Source organism: Ambystoma mexicanum, chromosome 2q, assembly GCF_040938575.1.
Source record: "Ambystoma mexicanum isolate Mex_15411 chromosome 2q, UKY_AmexF1_1, whole genome shotgun sequence".
Lineage (NCBI taxonomy): Eukaryota > Metazoa > Chordata > Amphibia > Caudata > Ambystomatidae > Ambystoma > Ambystoma mexicanum.
This window is the reverse complement of record NC_090924.1, coordinates 621119658-621137859: the sequence shown is the minus strand read 5'-3', so window position 1 is coordinate 621137859 and position 18202 is coordinate 621119658. Positions and strand designations below refer to the sequence as shown.

The 18202-nt window shown below is 45.9% G+C and overlaps 1 protein-coding gene across 3 annotated transcripts in view; it reads left to right on the top strand.

The window, feature by feature from the left end:
• Positions 1 to 18202, top strand: part of LOC138569637 (fibroblast growth factor receptor substrate 2-like) — a 385144-nt gene that overhangs the window by 352294 nt on the left and 14648 nt on the right. The gene's annotated exons all lie outside the window — the stretch shown is intronic.

Sequence of the window (18202 nt, the reverse complement as noted above, 5' to 3'; positions counted from 1 at the left end):
TGTTTCCACATATGGGTTTGGGGGGATAGTTGGTTCAGTGAGTTTTGATTTGGCATAAACTACTGCTTCAGCTGAGACTAGTTACGTGTATTTAAATTTATAAAAACGAAAACATTTTTGCCAATACATAAGTATTTGGCAGGTCCTTTCACAATATCTCTGTTAGCAAGATTGATGTCCAATGGCTACTAAATCTCATGCCGCGTTTATTTTTGCATGCTCCGATTCTTGGAATTGGTGTGCCACAGTACTACTTGATCTAAATGCATCAAATGCATACTAAGGTTTGTTCACCTCTCCCAATAACCCTGCCACAACAAATTCAGCAGGATTTCATTGTTTTATTGAATCCTGGGGACATTGGCGAGTTAAAGATCTGGAATGAATTTAGTTATACGGTACATTGCTGATGCGTTAACTGTATCTTCCAGCAACTGCTGGGGTCTTTAATTGAATGCTCATAGTTTGTTTAAATGATCAAGAACTGTCAGTAATGATCTCATGATCTCAGTGGGTGAGGAGATGTCGGCGCAGGCCAGGAAACCTAATGACCGAGGTGAACATCAATCACCACTACTAAATCTGGTCTCAATTGCTGAAAATTGGGTTATCTGGGTTTTCCCCATGTCCAGAGATTGCGATGTTGATTAGCAATAGTTGAACTGTTAGTACCGCCAGTTGATGGGCCATTGTTTCCCTAGTGTAACGGAAACTGTACGGTTTCATCACTGTCGCCCTTTGGTGCACAATAGAGCTTCCTAAGGAGCATGCCCTGTCTTCTGCCAAACTTGTTCACACCCTTTAGTAACCTCAATCTGTACTGGAGGAGCAGCTTGGGAGAGAGAAACTAAAGACAAGAAGCTTGGAATCTGTTTCCTGTTAACTGAATGAGCACAAATGGGGAGGGTGGAGTTAGCTCAGGAAAACCGTGGAGTCTTTTTGTTAAGAGGCAAGTATGTGGAATCCTCCCAGACAGTGTGGAGAAGCTGTGATCATGTTACATAAATGCCAAAATGCTCCATTCCATTAGGGAAATAAAAGTCCATACCTGGTTTTTTCTTTTCTTTTGTTTCTGTACTGGATTTCTTCATTATAATTCCAAGATTAAAGTTTCAGAATGCAGAATAAAATCTAGAGTAGCATCTCCCGAAGGGTTTTGGGCATGTTTGTTATTACTTGTTTAAGTAGGGTGAGTGGCATGGTTACTTTAGGGTCTTGAGTGGGTGGCAGGAGTTTCTCCCTGCCACAGTGGCAATGTAGTCTAATGCATGGCACCCTGGATCTTTAAAGACACAGGTTTCCTACTGAATAAAAGGTCTTTGGTAATCGGGGCCCTGAGAACAGGGGCCTGCACAAGGAGTCATTTAAGCCATTGAATGCCTTCCCACAATCCTCACACCAAGAGACTTTCTTGGGCTTCTTTGGAGTTGAGAGCAGCTATGGTGCTATAGTCTGCCATACAGTTTCTAGAGTACCCTGCAAGACCTAAAAAGGCTCTCACTTGGGTCTGTGTACTGGGGGTAGTCCAGTGTTGTACTGCTTGTACTTTACTGGGTAGAGGCTGCTTCCTCCCACCTACTTCATGCCCAAGGTAGACCACTGAACCTTGACCAATCTGGCATTTACTGGCCTTTATAGTCAAGTGGGCCTTCTGAAGAGCCTGCAACACAATTCTAAGGTGTTTCACATGTTCCTCCCAGGTGGCACTCAAATCTGCTATATAATCCAGATATGCTAGACAGAATTCATCTAACCCATTAAGGACATGATTCACAAGCCTCTGAAAATTGGCAGGTGCATTTTTCAATCCAAATGGCATTATCCTGAATTAGTAAAGGCCTTCTGGAGTTGAGAATGTGGTCATCTCCTTGGCATGTTCTGCTAGGGCTATTTGCCAATGGACTGCAGTGAGGTCAAATGTGCTGAGGTACTTGAAGGCACTCAAAGTATCCACCAGCTCATCAGTTCTAGCTAAGGGGTGTGCATCTGTCTTGGCGACAGCATTCAGAGCCCTGTAATCCACACAGAACCTCGACTCAGAGGAACCTGCTTTTTGAACCGGAACCACAGGACTGGACCAAAGACTACTAGAGGGATCAATCACCCCAAGATCTAATAACTTGTTGACCTCTGTCTTGGTGCAAGAGCTCACCTCATCTGACACCCTGTATCCCCTACGTTTGGTAGGTACGCTATCTCCTGTGTCATTATCATGTTTGCACCAAGTGTCAAACCAGGAGCTAGGGAAAGCAAGGGGGAGAATTGCCTCAGCAAACTTCTCACCTCTTGTTGAACAGAAGTCAGGTGAGGGGCGCCTTTGACACCCTCAATGGAGCTTTCTGACGAATTGTCCTGGAAAAGATCAGGAAGAGGTTCTGACTCTTCCTCCTCTACATCTGAAGCCAATAGCAGTGCAGCTATTTCAGCTCTTGGGATGAAAGCCTTCAGCCTATTAACATGTAACACTTTTGAAACCTGTCCAGCCCTTCCAAGGTTCACTAAATAGTTAACCTCCCCCAGTGACTCCCACCACTGTGTAAGGGCCTGACCATTTATCCTGTAAAGCTCTCGGTCTTCTAGGGTACATTATCAGTACTTGCTGATCAGGGATGCCTTTTGGTCAAATCAGTGTTTCACCTGACCAGACCAGAGCTTGCCCAGCCTTCAATTTCTCAATAGCCTGGGGGGAGTAGGCATCTCCTGCTCTCCTTGACTATAGCCAAGGGTCCCCTTACAGGGTGACCAAAAAGAAGTTCATAGGCGATAAAGCCAACCCCCCTCTTGAGGTACCTCTCTGTAGCCAAACAACAAGCCTGGTCAAAGGAGATCCAGTGTTCTCCTCTGGGGCCCTTCCAGAGTCCCAATCATGCTTCTGTGGCTTCTGTTGAAGCCATTGGTTTGGGGGTGATATGCTGAGGAAAACGTATGGGTAACCCAACACTCCTTCCACATGGCTTGCAAATACTTGGACATAAAGTTGCTGCCCCCATCAGACACAACTTCTTTAGAGAAGCCAACCCTAGTGAATATGCCAAACACATCTTTTGCAACTTACTTGGCAGTTAGTTTTCAATGGGATGGCCTCTGGATTCCTGGTGGCATGGTAGACCAGCACCAGGATAAAACTATTGTTTGAGGGTCAAGGGGACCAACTATGTCAATCCTTACCCTTTGAAATGGTACCTCCACAACTGGGAGTGGTGCCAAAGGAGCTTGGATTGTTGTGCCACCTTTTCCAGATAACTGGCATGTGGCACAACTCCTGCTGTACCTTCTACTTGGTCCCCCATCTTGGGCCATTAGAAGTACATGGCTAACCTTTGCTTGGTTCTCTTGATGCCCAGGTAACCAGCCAGGGGGACTTCATGCGCCAGCGTCAAGAGGAAGGGCCTTACATGAAGGGGAACCACCAACCTCCTATGGTTTCCTTCTGTAGACTCTGTTGGCTCATGGTAGAGGGGTCCACCTTCCTAATACCTCCTGTGCATCCCAGGAGGTTCCCCCTCAAGCTGGAAGCAGGCATGTCTCCTTAGGCCTTCCAAAGATGGGCACTCAAGTTGGCCATTACTGAACTCAACCCTATTAGGAACACTTTCCACCAATACACTTTGGAGTTAAGGATGGTCATGTGGATTAAGAATTTCATGCAACACCTCTTCCTCGTCAGGTTCAGGTGTTTGGCCAACAAACTCCACCTCAGTGGTAGGTGAGTTAGGGGGATGTTTTTCCCCCTCTCTTGTCTTTCTTGACTCCTTTAGCCTTGGGTTTCCCCTTTGGCTTGGCTTTGGTGTTGGCCAATGCAGCCCTTGTTTGTGACCCTGTGCATGGTTTCTCCTTTGTGTCCCCCACAAGATCCAAGTCTCTGAGATCGTTCCCCAGCCAGACCTTACCTGGGACTTGCCTCTGTATGCTCACTGGAATCCTAACCATAATACCATTAATAGTAAGATTTACAGGCATTACTGGGAACTTGAGAGGGTGTCATCAGCTAGCTCGGTGGGCATCAAAGGATCTCTGGCAAGTTCCTCTGGATTTACCAATGTGGAATCCACCACAGTTCTGCTGGCCGAACTATCCCTAAAGACAGGAGTATCTACTCCATTGAAGAGCACACTGTCCTTAAAGTAGTGCTTGGTGTTACCTGGAATGCTAGCATAAGCCTCTGAGATTTTAAACTCCCAGGAACCCAGGGAAACTAGTATTACCTCTGATTCTATCCCACTGGGGAAGGCATCTGAGGAGAATGATCCCCCTGTGATCTCTTCCTCATAGGAGGGGAAGGCAGAGATTCAGAGTGGACCCCCAAGGTTTTGACCTTACATCTGGGGTCTACCTTCACATGGTCGTTTGCTCCACAAGCCACACAGGATCCACTGGGTCTTGGGGCATAGGGATGTTTACTATAACCAGAGTTCTGTCTGGGTGTATACCACCCACTACCCTGAACATGTTCTTGAGACTTACCCTTGAATTTCTTTTTGTGGCTCTTTTAGGGGGAAGTTTTTATCAGATACCCCATGCTCTTTATATTTGTGTGTATTTTTTCCCCTTCCGCCTGCTTTCCAGGCGTAGTTTTGTCCTTTATGGGACACTGTGTGACACCCATAAATCTGCTGCAATGGCCAGCTTCTTAGGCTCGAACTCATTTGAATCAGCCAAGTGCTGCTGAAGCTCGGGAACAAGATGCAAAAATATGTTCAAGAATGGCTAAACATATCATACCCTCAAAGCTGGAGACCTCATAGCCTTCAACCCATTCAGTCAAGTTGTTCGAGGAATCTGTAGCATAGGACACCCAAGTGTTACCTACTTTCTTTTTGTACTCTCTGAATCTTTTTAAGTATTGGGCAGGAGTCTTCCCAAACTTTAAAATGTTGCTTTAATTACGCAACGTCTACTCTTTCAGCCTTAGACCTATCCACAATGGCACTGCAGCCAGAATGGGGGAAACGACTGAGCAACCATGCAATCTTGTCAGCATCCACAACCTCTTGAACTTCGCATGCATACTCAGATGCAGTCAACCAGTCCATAATGTCATTCTTCTCATCATATACACTGAGCATATCTTTAGTAAACTGTGGTTGAGAGGAGGACCCAGACCCATGTCCAGATCCCTGGGAGGATGCATTTGTTAAACCTGAATCTCTACCAGTTCCAACTGGTGATCCCTGTCCTTCTGTTTTTCTGCCTGCTCAACTTTCAGCTTTGCCATGTTGAACTGGAGCTCCTTCTGCTTAAACAGCAGTTCTTGCTTCTTGAATTCAAGCATGGCATCAGAGCTGGAAGAGGAAACTTGGGACAACACATCATCCCTGTCCTCCTGGGCCCCATGGATCAGCGACCGATCTGTCAGTGAGAGCAGCGCCACCACCTTGTGCACTTTAATCTGAGGTATTTTCATTGAGTTGCACCTCTTGCCAATCCATGAGCATTTGGATCATTTCACTCTTTGTAGCATGAGCAGGCAAGCCTCTCTCAGTACACATCATTCTCAATGTTTGACTTGGAAGAGTTCAAGGTTATGTTGGTTATTGTTTCCATGTTTTAAGATAGGTCGTTAGCCTTTACTGTTATATTACTACTAATATCGCGGTGTCCTGGGTAGGTGTAATCTGAGTACATATACCATTGCACAACACTGGGTACCTTCGATCCTATCCCACCGCTGTACACCAATTTGTTAAAATGGATTTCTGAACTCTTAGCTGGTGGACAGAGGATCAGAAGGCCAGCCTAGTTTCTTGCAACAGGGTAACCTTCAGGACAAGCCAGACCAATCAAGGTAGCACTGACGGCAGTGAAGACTAGGTCTCAGGAGGGGTGAGGGTGATCAAAAGCCCACAATGAGCACACACCGTAAATGAAACTACAAATTACTCTGTAAGTTGTATATCAAAAATATATACACATTTATCAAAGGCCTTTTAAATCATACACAAAGCCAATCTCAGCAGTAATAACTAAACCAACACAACACTACTATTACACATATATACAGTCACTAATGGCCTAAAGGAATAGTACACAGTAAGGGTCCACAACCTGCAGAGAAAGGGAGCATACAGTGCAAATCTCGTTTAGACAGTCCTTCACTGTTCAAACCCTAACTGAGAGGCATTCCAATCCCCAAGATGTGTGGAGCCTTGTGCTCAAAAGTATTTTCGTGTGCGATCGTGCGGTTGAGCCAAAACTGTGTCTCTTGCAGGGGCTGTAGTGACTCGGGCAGGTGGGTGAGGCAGTGAAGAATAGGTTCCCACTATTCAAGGAGGGTCTCCCCAAGAGGGCAGAACAGGATCCAAGAGTTGGGAATAGCTTGGTAGCACAGGCTACCTTGATAAAGAAAAGAGGCCCTCAGGGGACACTCGTGTAAAAACGAATGGATGCGCCAGGGGCCACTAGTAAGGGTTGCAAGTACTCAGCGACGCTTGGCGCACTACGGACCAAACTTTGGCAGTCGAGCCCACTTCAGTCGCAGGTTCAAATCCTGCAGTTCTGCGGCTTTCAGGGGCTGCGTTTCAGGGATGATTCTGTGGTGGTACAGTGGCTATTTCACCACTCCCGATGAAGGGATCACGCCAATTCCACAACAGCGGTTTTGCGGGCACAGAGGGGCACAGCAGCAAGGTATCCACGAAGTTTGTCACCACATCTGGGAGACACTATGACCGTGTATGCTCTGGTTCAGGTGTACTCTCCTAATTCCAGACCTAGGAATCCTAGGTGTACGAAACTCGGCGGGAGAGTGTCTTATACCCAGAGCTTACAGTCTCCAAATGCCAAGTGTCAACTTGAGACAACGGCGGTTCCAGGACAAAGGTCCTCTGCAAGCTGGTCAGTTCACTGGGTGGTCCAGGATCACTTAGAGAAGGCTCGCTTACAGGTTAAATTGGAGGTGCCGAGAATAGTTAGTCCCACTATTCCAATGGGTCGAAGTGCCTTTGCAGACCATCAAGGATCAAACAGAAACAGGGGGTACAACGGGAAGACAGCGGGTGCAGGGTGCCAAACCTTACAGTGGGTCATCTTAAGTATTTCAATCAGGCGATACACTCTGGTCTCAGCCTAGTATGCAGCACACAACTGAAATGCATATTTTGTTATATATATAGATTCAATATTTGAGAGATAAACCACTCATATCGCACCCCTTTTTCAAATACCCCGGGTCACGATGAACCAGGCTGCTTGATAAAGGCAATATTTATTTATTTATTTAAAATTCAAGGAATCATTTACTTATGGGGCAGCGTTCACCAATGGGGTAACAATAACAAATAGGAATGTGAACAAGGCACTTAAATTAACCATTTTGCAACACAGTTAAAAAACACCCGAGAATAGAAACGCTTTTGGAAAGATAGCACTCAAGTTAGGATTTCCCCCTGCAATATTCCTCAACCCACAAATAATCAATTCTAAATAGATATAAGGAAGCAGCAGGTAATCAGGCGTGAGGAATAAGAAACAAAATTCAAATCCAACCTTCCCTCCCCAAACAAGAGAGGAAAACGGATTTGAATCTTTTGCAAGGTTAAAATGACACTCTGAAATGGCTGAAGAAAACAATGAATGTGTGCAAAAATCCCTAAATCAGTACACATCTTTACTGGAGCAACACTGGAAAGTTACAAGCTATCATAAGCAATAGATTGAGCAAAAGCATACAATTAAAAAAATGAATGGAAGGTTTAAAACAATTGATAGTAAAAATAACACGTGTGAAACTTTGCAAAAACGCTCATTCCCGCCTGAAATTAACCAAACGGTTTTTGATAAAAACGGGTGAAATACACTGATTTGATGGTTGGGGCAGGGTGTAGCTATAGATCTGGGTTACAATCTTGAGGTGAAATTAAGTCTCAAGCTATTAAACTGAGAGAGATGTGCAATGTAGAATAAGAGGCATTTTCGGAAAAATCGGGTAGTGAAAACAGAAAGAAAATAAATTTGAACAAAAATAGTTTTACTCTATACTATAGCATTCAGGCTAGAATACCAAAGAGGGACACAGTAAGCTCCAGGGTTGATTCATGAGTTCAACCCTAGTTCCCCAGCGCCTGCCCTGGCGGAACCAGTCCGATCACTTGTAATAGGATTGATAGTTTAGGATTTACAAGACAAGATAAAAATGACTAAAGAAATGGCATTTAGCAAGATAAATCAATGACAGGGTTGCAATAAGTATTCTGACAATGTTACAAGTTATTAAGGTAAGGATAGGATGGTTCAGAGATTGGGATAGGACAAGGCAAGTTATGCTATGGTTCTATGGTTCCTATTGATACTCACAGTCCACAGTTAATTTGGATTTTGGACAGTCAGCGCTCTGGATCACCACATGGATCTGGTCTAACGCAAGACAGCCGGACAAAATCGGCGGGTATAGACTTGTTACTGGGTAGCACTTCTGGCTACTGGATACTACAGATCAGGGTAGGATAACAGCAGCATGCAGTGAGTGGCAGCAAGCCAGGCTGGATCAGGACGCCAAAAATACTAGTTTTCTCCTTTCCCGATAGATTTAGTGGTTTTCAGAATTTGAGGCCTTGCTTGGAATGGTGTCAGCACTGCTTGTTTTGCAGGGGACCCTAAGGTAGGAGCAGCAATGCTTGGCCTTGTAGTTGGATTCTGAATTCTAGATGGATAATTGCAAGAAGACAGGAACAGACAGGACGCCGGGCAGGAAATCAGGAATCGGTCAGGAATCGGTGTGTCCTGAGTTTGTTGTCAGGGACCCTTTATATAGAGCATATAGAGCATAGTGACACCATTGACTATATTGCTGGGCTGGCTTAGCTAAGCATGCCTTTAAAAAAAACTGGATTGGGCAATCCATGTTAGCGGCCTCTCCAGTTTAGGAGGTTGTATTTTTATGAGGTAAGACTTCCCACAGACCTTTTTGCCAAAAATCGAATATCGGTGTTTAAGCACTTGTACAATGCTGGCACCTTAATAAATTGCTGTGTCAGGTCATGTATGGTATGTAAAGTACAGCCGTCCAATCCTGCAATCTGTGAGACCTTATTTTGGCTGGTTACTACTTTTTCATTTTAGGCATGAAAAGTTCAGTCTAAAATTCCATAATTTTATACATATGTGGGTACGGTCATGAGGGATGTATGTACAAAAATGTATGTTTGCAACATTTATACTTTTCTTTAAATCATCACCATTTCACCATTGCTGTCTAGAGTGTGTCAAGACATTCTACCAAGATTCAAAATAAAGCACACACGATCAATTTTAAACTGGGAAGTTTTCACAATTTTTCAAAGTCTTGCTGCAGCGATAGAAGTCTTTAAAGTTTCTTCATGAAATACTCTTTAAAAGCAAATGGCAGGGGCTGGACCATTTTCTTTTCTTGTCAGCTGACCCCAACTGGCATTACCTTCAAAGCAGGATTGGGGGGTTTCAGCTTGGTTGTAGATTTTATTGCCCTTTCAGACTTCCAACGTCCTTGCCCTGGGAGCTCCATTGTCCATGGGCTCACTAGAGCCGAAAGTCTGTCCAACCATGTAATTATCAGGGAGTTGCCAGGAGCTGCTCAGAGAGAGGGCGCCCCCCTCCAAGACAAAAGCCTGTTTTTCAACTTGGTAACTGAAGCCACCCTGGGTTTAACATCTTTCACTTATGCTCTTAAATCCAGCCTATGGCATTAAATAATCCCTGTTATATAGTCTCAACAGTAACAAATCCATTTACATTTCTAAAGACAAGTAAAACTTTTATTTAGCAGTGTACTGTTTTAAAACACAGCATTCATTTTTCCTAATTTTGTAAACCGCCTACTTTCACACGTGGTGCATACTGACATTTCTTTAATTCGGTTTTGGGCAGCTCACTCAGATTTCCACAATGTCCTTGCAGCTAAAGTAATTTTTCTCTGAATGCATGAGTTTTATCTGAACACTGGCATATGAAACTGACTAGGCACAGATAGTTGAAATTGTTTTGAAGACCGCTAATGCTTGATGCATTGTGGAGAAATATGCGCACTTTCCTGTGCGAGTAAAAGCAGAGTTCTTGGTTACTTTTTCAAAGTTACTTTTGACAGGGGCTGTTATTCAGGAATTAGGCCCGGTTTTGCTTAGACACAGTGGATGATTCTGGGCATGGCATGGCCTTTTTAATCACAGTGGTTTCAAAATGAATGGATGGAATTGACGTCAAAGCAGCTTTTACAAAGAGTGAAAAAGTTTCATTTTAAAAGGGAATTTTGGGGTTTTTCAGCAAACCAATGCTGCCTATTTACTTAATTCCATGTTAAATGTTGCAGAGTATACTGGCACATTCCTGCAGTGTGTACTCTGTTCCCCCCGCCAGAAATATGTGTGGCAGGGTGATGCAGCCATTTTTCTGGTGGTTGAAAAAAACGCAATTTTGAGATCCTGGTGCGCACATGAGTCAGCGCAGCCATTTTGCTTCTTCTTGCACCATGCAGCACAGTGATGTGGGTGTCTCCCACATCTTAGACATCACTTCGCTGGTGAAGTGACTACCTCGGTCTGACTCAATCCTTTGGGGTAGGCCAAAACGCGAGAAGATGTGATTGATCATCAAGGCAGCTGCTGTTTCTGCCTTGATATTTGGGGCTGGGAGACATTCCACCCATTTGGTAAACAAGCATGTTACGGTTAACATGTACTTGTTCCCCTTAGAGGAGCGAATCACGGGCCTGATGAAATCTACTTGTAAATCTGACCAAGGCAGTGTCCTCCCCCCCCTCTTCTGGAGGGGAGATCGGTGTGTGAGTGAAGCTGGCTGAAATTGTGCACACACAAGACACCCCTTGAAGTATTGGTTGATGTTAGGGAGAATTCTCTTTAGGCTGAATTTCCTAACCTAGTGAGTCCCCAGCAGCTTTGCTGGATTTCTGGAGTTTGTTTTTTTCTCCTGCCAAGAGTGAGACTCTTTTTCACCCACTCTTGGACATGATTTATGGTGTTCCTTTGACTGTTAATGTGTTTTATGGGCTATGGGGTCCTTTACTCCATAGGGTCTCATGTGTTTTTACTATGTGTGTTACAAAGCACCCTCCGTGCAGTGACACAGGGGTGTCATAGTGACACCCCACCATAGACTCCATACCCTGGGACTGACTGACTGACTGACTGACTACTGTCTCCCAGGGCAAAGTCACCATTGGCTTTACTAGTCCCAAATTATTAACCGAAACCGGTACAAACCATCATATTGTCGACGTACTGGTCGGGGCAATTCGATTGCCCCGGGGTCTGTTACTCGAGGGGCACGTCTCCGTCCCCCCTGATCGAGTTTTGGCTGGTGGCAGTGGATACTACTTTTTATATTCAACCGCGAATATATCCCTATGGGATTTTCCCATTGTTCGAGTCTACCAACTTTAATTATTTAATTCTCATAGCCTCGAACATACCGCCGGTTTATTTAATTAATATTAATTCGCTGGTTGGTATTTTTTGCCAGGACTCTATTCTAAAATGGCGTTTGTGTTCTCTTCTGTGTCTCCAACCCAAGTCGAGCCCTTTGTTCCACTTTTTGGCGGGCTTCTCCACAGAAGCCTCCAAAAGTGGTGCCACTCTGTCTGGGTACCACAGGGGGTGTGGGAGGGATTTAGGCACCCTGGACCGAGTTACCTTGGTAACTCAAGTCGCACTCTTGTGTGATTGGCCCAAGTGGTGAGCCGGCCGCCTCACCACTTAGCATGTTTGTTTGACAGCTAGGCTATGTGAATGGGGGTATGCTGCATAAAAGCAGGGCTTTGGGGACTGGAACTTCAGAAGTCGCCACAGGACCTGAGAATCCGACGAGGGAGTAGCTGAGCTGACCTATCGCAACGACACCACCGGTGGAGCCCTGCGGAACCGACTCACCACTTCCCGACGACAGAGAAGATCTCCCGGCTGGAGAGGCTTCTTCCCCTGACTGGTGGGCACAACCAGTTTACCTTCTTCTCTTCGCACTCCAGACCGGTTTGTGGTCGAATTGCCCGTGCCAAGCACCCCGGCAGCCGGATAGCCACTTAACACTGGACCGCAAATCAACGGACCGCTCCTTGTACCTGAGAAACTCCGCGGCCGGTTTCTTCCCTGGCAGTGCAACTGACTCCTGTCTTCCTCCCCGACGAGATCCTCTCTTCCCCCGGACGAAGCACCGACTTGCATCCGCTGCCAGGAACAACTGCCCCCGCTGGAGTATTCTCACCACTTTAAGGTACCGTGTCCGCCAGGCCTCCCTTTCTAAAGATTGCTACAAGGTAATAATAACCCCTTAACCTTCTTTACTGGGCTGGCTGCCTTGACCCTCTAGCTGGTCCCTTTCTTTGGTCCAACTCCTTTTTGAACCGTTACAAGACTTATGTGCACTGCAACCGTTTGACCTTGGACACATTTCATTTTGATCCTCTTAAAGCGGATCCGGCCTACTGACTCTAAATTCACGGTGTTACTTTGCCTTCCTCTCTCGTTGTGTTCATGAAAAAGTGTTGGGATCTGTTTCAATTTATTCTCTGCTTTTTCCCTCCCTTTTAAAACGAATTATTACAGTGCCATCTGCGTTAAGCGCTCACCGCTGTCTGAAAATTAGTGGGGCTTTACTTAAGACTTGTCTAATATTCTTCTAAGGGAGTGTATATCTTTTAGTGACCGTGTTTTTGAATTGCTTACTATTAGTGTCTGTGCGTTTTTCTAGATGTGGTTTTAAATAAATATTTATCTCTTTTACACCAAGCCCTGGTCAGTGTTTACTTGTTCTATTGTGTTCTCTTGACCTATTGTGAATACTCTGTATACTGCCTAACTCTTCTTGAGGGAAGTCTGACTGCTCAGCCACAGCTACCAAGTGAATCTGTGTGGTACAGACTGCTACCAAGTCGGTTTACTGCCAAACACCTGTAGTCCTAAATCTTTTGCAGTGGTCCCAGTGGGAACTGCACAGGTTTCTGCCTAACAGTCGAGGTCCGGCCCCATGTGTGGCCAGTAGGTAAACTCTCGCAAGATTTCTAAAGTAGTGTGAAACCCCCGATCACCGCCTATGGCCGCATCATGGGCGTGACTTAGCATCAGGCTTCGGAATGAGGTAGGGACCACCCACTGGTCACAGCCAGATATGGATCTCCTTACCAACAAACTGTCTTGGATTCTGAACTTTTTTGGACATTTCATCAACACCCTGAGGTCCTCTTTCCCAATGTAATCGGTACCCATCACGGGAAAGTTCTCAGGGTTTTCAATGTGTTGATAAAATTTACCAATAATTGGATTCCCCTTTTTGTGCCGTGATTAAATCCGCATCTGGGGTCTCCTTACGCCATTGGGCAATTGAGAGTTCATTGTGAGCATTAGTCTGGGACCTAGTGATAGCAGTGACCTGGATTTCCCCCAACAGGGACTCGATCTCGAGGAGATCCCCCTGGATGGCTCTTGGCCAGTTGATCAACTAGGTCGTTTCCAGTTTTATCTGGCCCCTCTATTCTGGAATGACCCTTAATCTTTTTCCAATAGATGGTCATCCCACTAGAGGTGACCAGATCATCAATATTTTGGATCAGTTTGCCAGGTTTAAGTGGTTTATTATTAACACATAGCATGCCTCTAGTTTTCCAATGGAGTTGGTGTTGGACAGCAGTGAGGATGGCTTGATGAACTGCCATCAACTCTGCCACCTGACTACTACGGGGACCTATTTTGTACCTAGCGGAGGGTTGCAGGGCATCATTCACTCAAGCATTCCCCATGCCGCCCACCAGTTCCTTTTCCCTGTTTTTGTCCAATGGTAGGAGCACCCGTCCACATAAACTGTTGGCATTCCCGCGCACTTCTCTTCTTCATAGACTTTGTGCAGGGAATTGAGGTACGCCTCCATGTTGTCCTGGGATTTAAGACTTTCGTCTTCAAGACAGTTTTCTCTGGCACAATCATGCAAGTCAGCCAGACCTTGCACAAGGGGACTCTTTTTGTTTTGGCCATATCTGACCTCCACAGGAAAGCCTTGCATTGACAGAATCCAGGAAGTAATTCTGGAATTACTCACATTTCCAGCCCGGATTCTATCACTTTGAAGATATTTCAAACGCTGGTGTGGAGTCTCCACTATGATGTGTTTACCCTGGATGACTTGTCGGTAATTTTTCAATGCCCATACCATTGCCAGGAGTGCCTTCTCACAATCGTTGCATTTTTCCTCCACAGAGAATAAAGTCTTACTTTCATATGAGATGACTTTATTGACCTTGTCATGCTTTTGATATAATACTGCTGTCAAGCATGTATTCGAGAACCCTGTCTCCAAGAAGAACTTGTTGTTTTTGACAGCATAAGCTAGACAAGGCGCTTGTGAGAGGCTTCTTTTGAGTTGCTTTACTGCCTCGGCTTGTTCTTGACCCCCCCCCCTTCAACAGATGGATAAGGGGTCTTGTGATCTCTGTCTCATCCTCAATGAGCTTCCTAATGTAATTAGTCAGTCTAAGGAGGCTCCTAAGCTCATGCATAGTTGTGGGGTCTTTCAGTTTTAGGAGTGCTTCCACTTTCTTTTCCTGGGGACAGAGACCCTCGGGAGTTCTCATGCCCCAGGAAATTGACACGGGTCCTGCACCACTGTGCCTTTTGGAAGGATAGTTTTGCTCCGGGAAACCTCAACTGTGTCATAACATAACGGATTTCCGCTATGTGTTTCTCCACATTGAGCTTTTGATCAGGACATCATCTACATAGGCCAGGTTACCCCTTTTACCCAAGACAAGCATGGCCTTATGTAAGAAGATGTTAAATTGGTTGCCAGAGTTGATGTATCCGAAGGGAGTCCGGGTCCATGTGTAATGCTGCCCCCGAAGGTAAAGACCAGCTTGTATTGGTCCTCCCTACTGACGGGTACGGTCCAGTACCCATTGGTCAGGTCAATGGCAGTGTATACCTTTGACCCTTGGATCTGGGCCAGCCCCTGGTCAATGTAGGGGAGAGGCCATTGGGACATGTGGAGCCGTTTGTTCAGCTCCCTTAGGTCAGCACAGAGTCTCCACTGGACGTTGGGTTTTAAAATCCCGACCACCGGATTATTGAAGGTGCTGTGGACTGGACGGATTATCCCACGGGACTCAAGGTTTTTGATTATTTCGTTCAGGGACTCCATGGATGCGAGAGGCAAGCGGTATTGCTTCAAACACTGGAGTCATACCAGGGTCCGTGGGAATTGTTTTTGTATGGATTTCGGTGCGACCAGTCATGAGTCCACCGCAAAGAGATCTTGAAAATCTAAGAAAACGTGTTTTTGCTTTTGGTCCGGGGTCTTGCAGGCATCAGCTAGGTTGACTCGCTCTTCAACCATTTGCCTGAAGCCTGGAAAGACTTCCAGTTTAGCTATTTCAGCGGGCTACTCCAGCTGAGTGGAGAGGTCCTTGGTTAAAGTATTGACCTGGACAGGGGGTTTTAGGCAAGGGAGGCGGTCCTTGTGGACCTGGAAGATCACTTCATTCTGCCTGATGTCACAGGTCACCTCTTCCTCACCGTAAGGGCAGGAAGAGTACACCAGGAAATTCCCCCCCCCCCTTGCCGGGTGAAGATCCTTTCTGGTGATATGTCATTGGCACTATCACTGTCAAAACAGTCATTGGGGATTGGTCCCATCAGTTTATTACCTTGATCTATGGCAAAATGTTGTCATCAGCCGGCATTCCAATAATGGTGCCTGCGCCCAGAGTGATACTCCTAAGGTCGCTGTTATCTATCAATATTGGAATGGTGTTGTTTTCTACATTGACTAATGGTGTTGGGTTTAACCTCAACCCTTGCTTTTGGAGATGGGCGTTGAGGTGAACATATGCATCAGGATTTTGCAGTTTCTATCCTCTTTTAATTCAAGTGGGAATAGTCGTGTCCGTCCTGGGATGGTGACCTCCTCCAATTTGAACTTCAACTGCATACATCAGCAATTGGGCTCACCAAAATGCTTTTTCTGAAACCTCAAAGTCCATGGGATTGCCCCCTAATCGGGACCAGGCTCTGTGATTTATCAGGTCCAAATTAATGGCAAAATAATTGAGAATGACACTGCCTAAATAGAATGCAGCAGGGACATCTCGCACGACCCAACAATTATGTACCATGCTTCTGTTGCCTATAGAAATTTTGAGCATACCCCTGCTAGGCAGGAGATGTTTGGAATTGTGAGTTTCCAGGTCCATTTCCCATTAATCAATTTAAATGTGGGAATGGCTGGATCTTTTGGGAGTTTCCGGAACATGGCTTCACTTATGAAGCTCTTACCGTAGTTCTCGCACACTCGGGCGAGAACAGATTTCTTCCCCTCATTTAACTGAATAAGGATGAATAACTGTTCTCTAATTTTCTGAATGTCAGCTAAACTTTGAGCTGGTTTCTCATCCTTTTTGACTATGGAATTGGGATTTTCAGATTGTGAATTGGTATATTATTTCAAAGTAAGTGGAATGCCACTTGAAACTGGAAGGTTGATTTTCAGAAATGGAGAGGAGTTCCCATCACCAGTTTGTTACCCTACAGCAATTACTGTCACGTCAGGTACTTGGTTATTCTAGAAATGAAACTCAATGTGATCAGGTTTTTGTTCAATCATGTGCCATTTAAACTAACCTGGTTGACACGGTTTTAATTTTATCGGCCTGCTAGTCTGGGTCCAGAGGACCTTGTTCACACAGTCTATTAAGGGGGACAACCTTCGCAGGATGTCATTCCCTAGTAGACAGGGTGTGCCCTCTGGAGTTACGACTATGACGTGGTGTTTCACCTTATGTCGCCCAATTTTTGTTTCCAAATCCCCTCGACAGGAATTTAATTCCCATCGAAGTTCTGAAGTTGTCCAGGAAGAGGGGTGAGAGGGATCTGGTATCTCCCCCCCCCCCCAATCCTGAATTCAGCTGATCAAAGGCCCTCTTTGACAGAAGAGTGGCTTGGGATCCAGTGCCCACCAGTGCCGAAAATGTACACTGCCCTTGTACTTCGACCGGGGCATAAAATCTTCCCTCCTTCTCCTCAAGGGGGCAAAGAGAATGTGCATTTTGGGCAAGTTGGTTGGTCAATTTCCTGATTTTCGACACCGATACATGGGTAGTTTGGTCATGATTCTGTGTTGGAGTTTGGGGATCTGAAAGAAGAATTTGACATTGGGATATGTGGGGAGTTTTGGGCTCCCCCTTTTCTGATTATGGGCCGCCCCCCCCTTTTTTGGAGGCAGTCCCCAGACTTGGTTTGGACAGTGTGGTTTCCTTCATGCTCATTCTGGGGTTCAATGATGGGCGATTCTGACTGTCCCCACATTCACCCAGTCTTCATTTGGATCTCTTGGGACCCATTTTTCTTAGTGAGGAGTTCCCCCCCCCATCCCTCAAGGAGATCTTTTTTCCCAGAATCCTCTAAGGATTCTTCCCCTTCAAATTGGTGAACACTGATTTCCTCCACAAAATGGGCCTTTTTGGGTTCTTTATTTCTCCTACCCACCCTCTGTTCCCTGGGTTGCAGACTTTTGGGGCAGGAGAGTTTAGTTCCGGTTCCTGGGTGTCCAGGGGTTTACCACGAGTGAGGAAGGAAGCTTCCTCTAGGGCTTTACACCTCCCTTACCCCGTCCCACCTCCCCTGGAATCGCTGCTTTGTCGAGGTGCTCTCCCCGTCATTGTTCTGGAGTACCAGACCCTTGGTTTGTGGGGTTCTGAGCCACCATGTTCGTCTGAGGGTTCTGTTGAGCCCTCAACATGCGACCCAGATCTTGGGACAGATTCTGGACCTGGGCTGGTCAACCCTGGTTGACTCACGGGAAGGGTAACTATCCCTTCTCCCATAGTACCCAGGGTTATGGTATGGAGAATTTTGGTAACCCTCCACCCTTGGCCTCCCCTCTCCCGGATTGGGCTGTCTGGGCTCCTGAACGCGGGGAAAGGAGGGTTGTCCTGCAGGTTGGGGTTTTGTGGGTACCGGGGAAAGAAACTAAACCCGGCATTTGGGGGATTGCTGCCCTCTTGGAGAAAGTTAGGAGGGAAGTTTCCTGGGGCAGTACCTACCTGGTTGGATCTCCCCCTTGGGTTGGGGGAGTCCATACATACCCCAGGATGTGTCTGTTACCCTTGTATCGGGGACTAATGTAATCGGGGGAGTTAGAGGTCCCATTTGTGGGACTACCTCCCTGACTACCACCTGTCTGGGATTGGTCCGAGGGCCTTCTGGGTCTTTGATTGGATGGATTTGGTACAGGTATA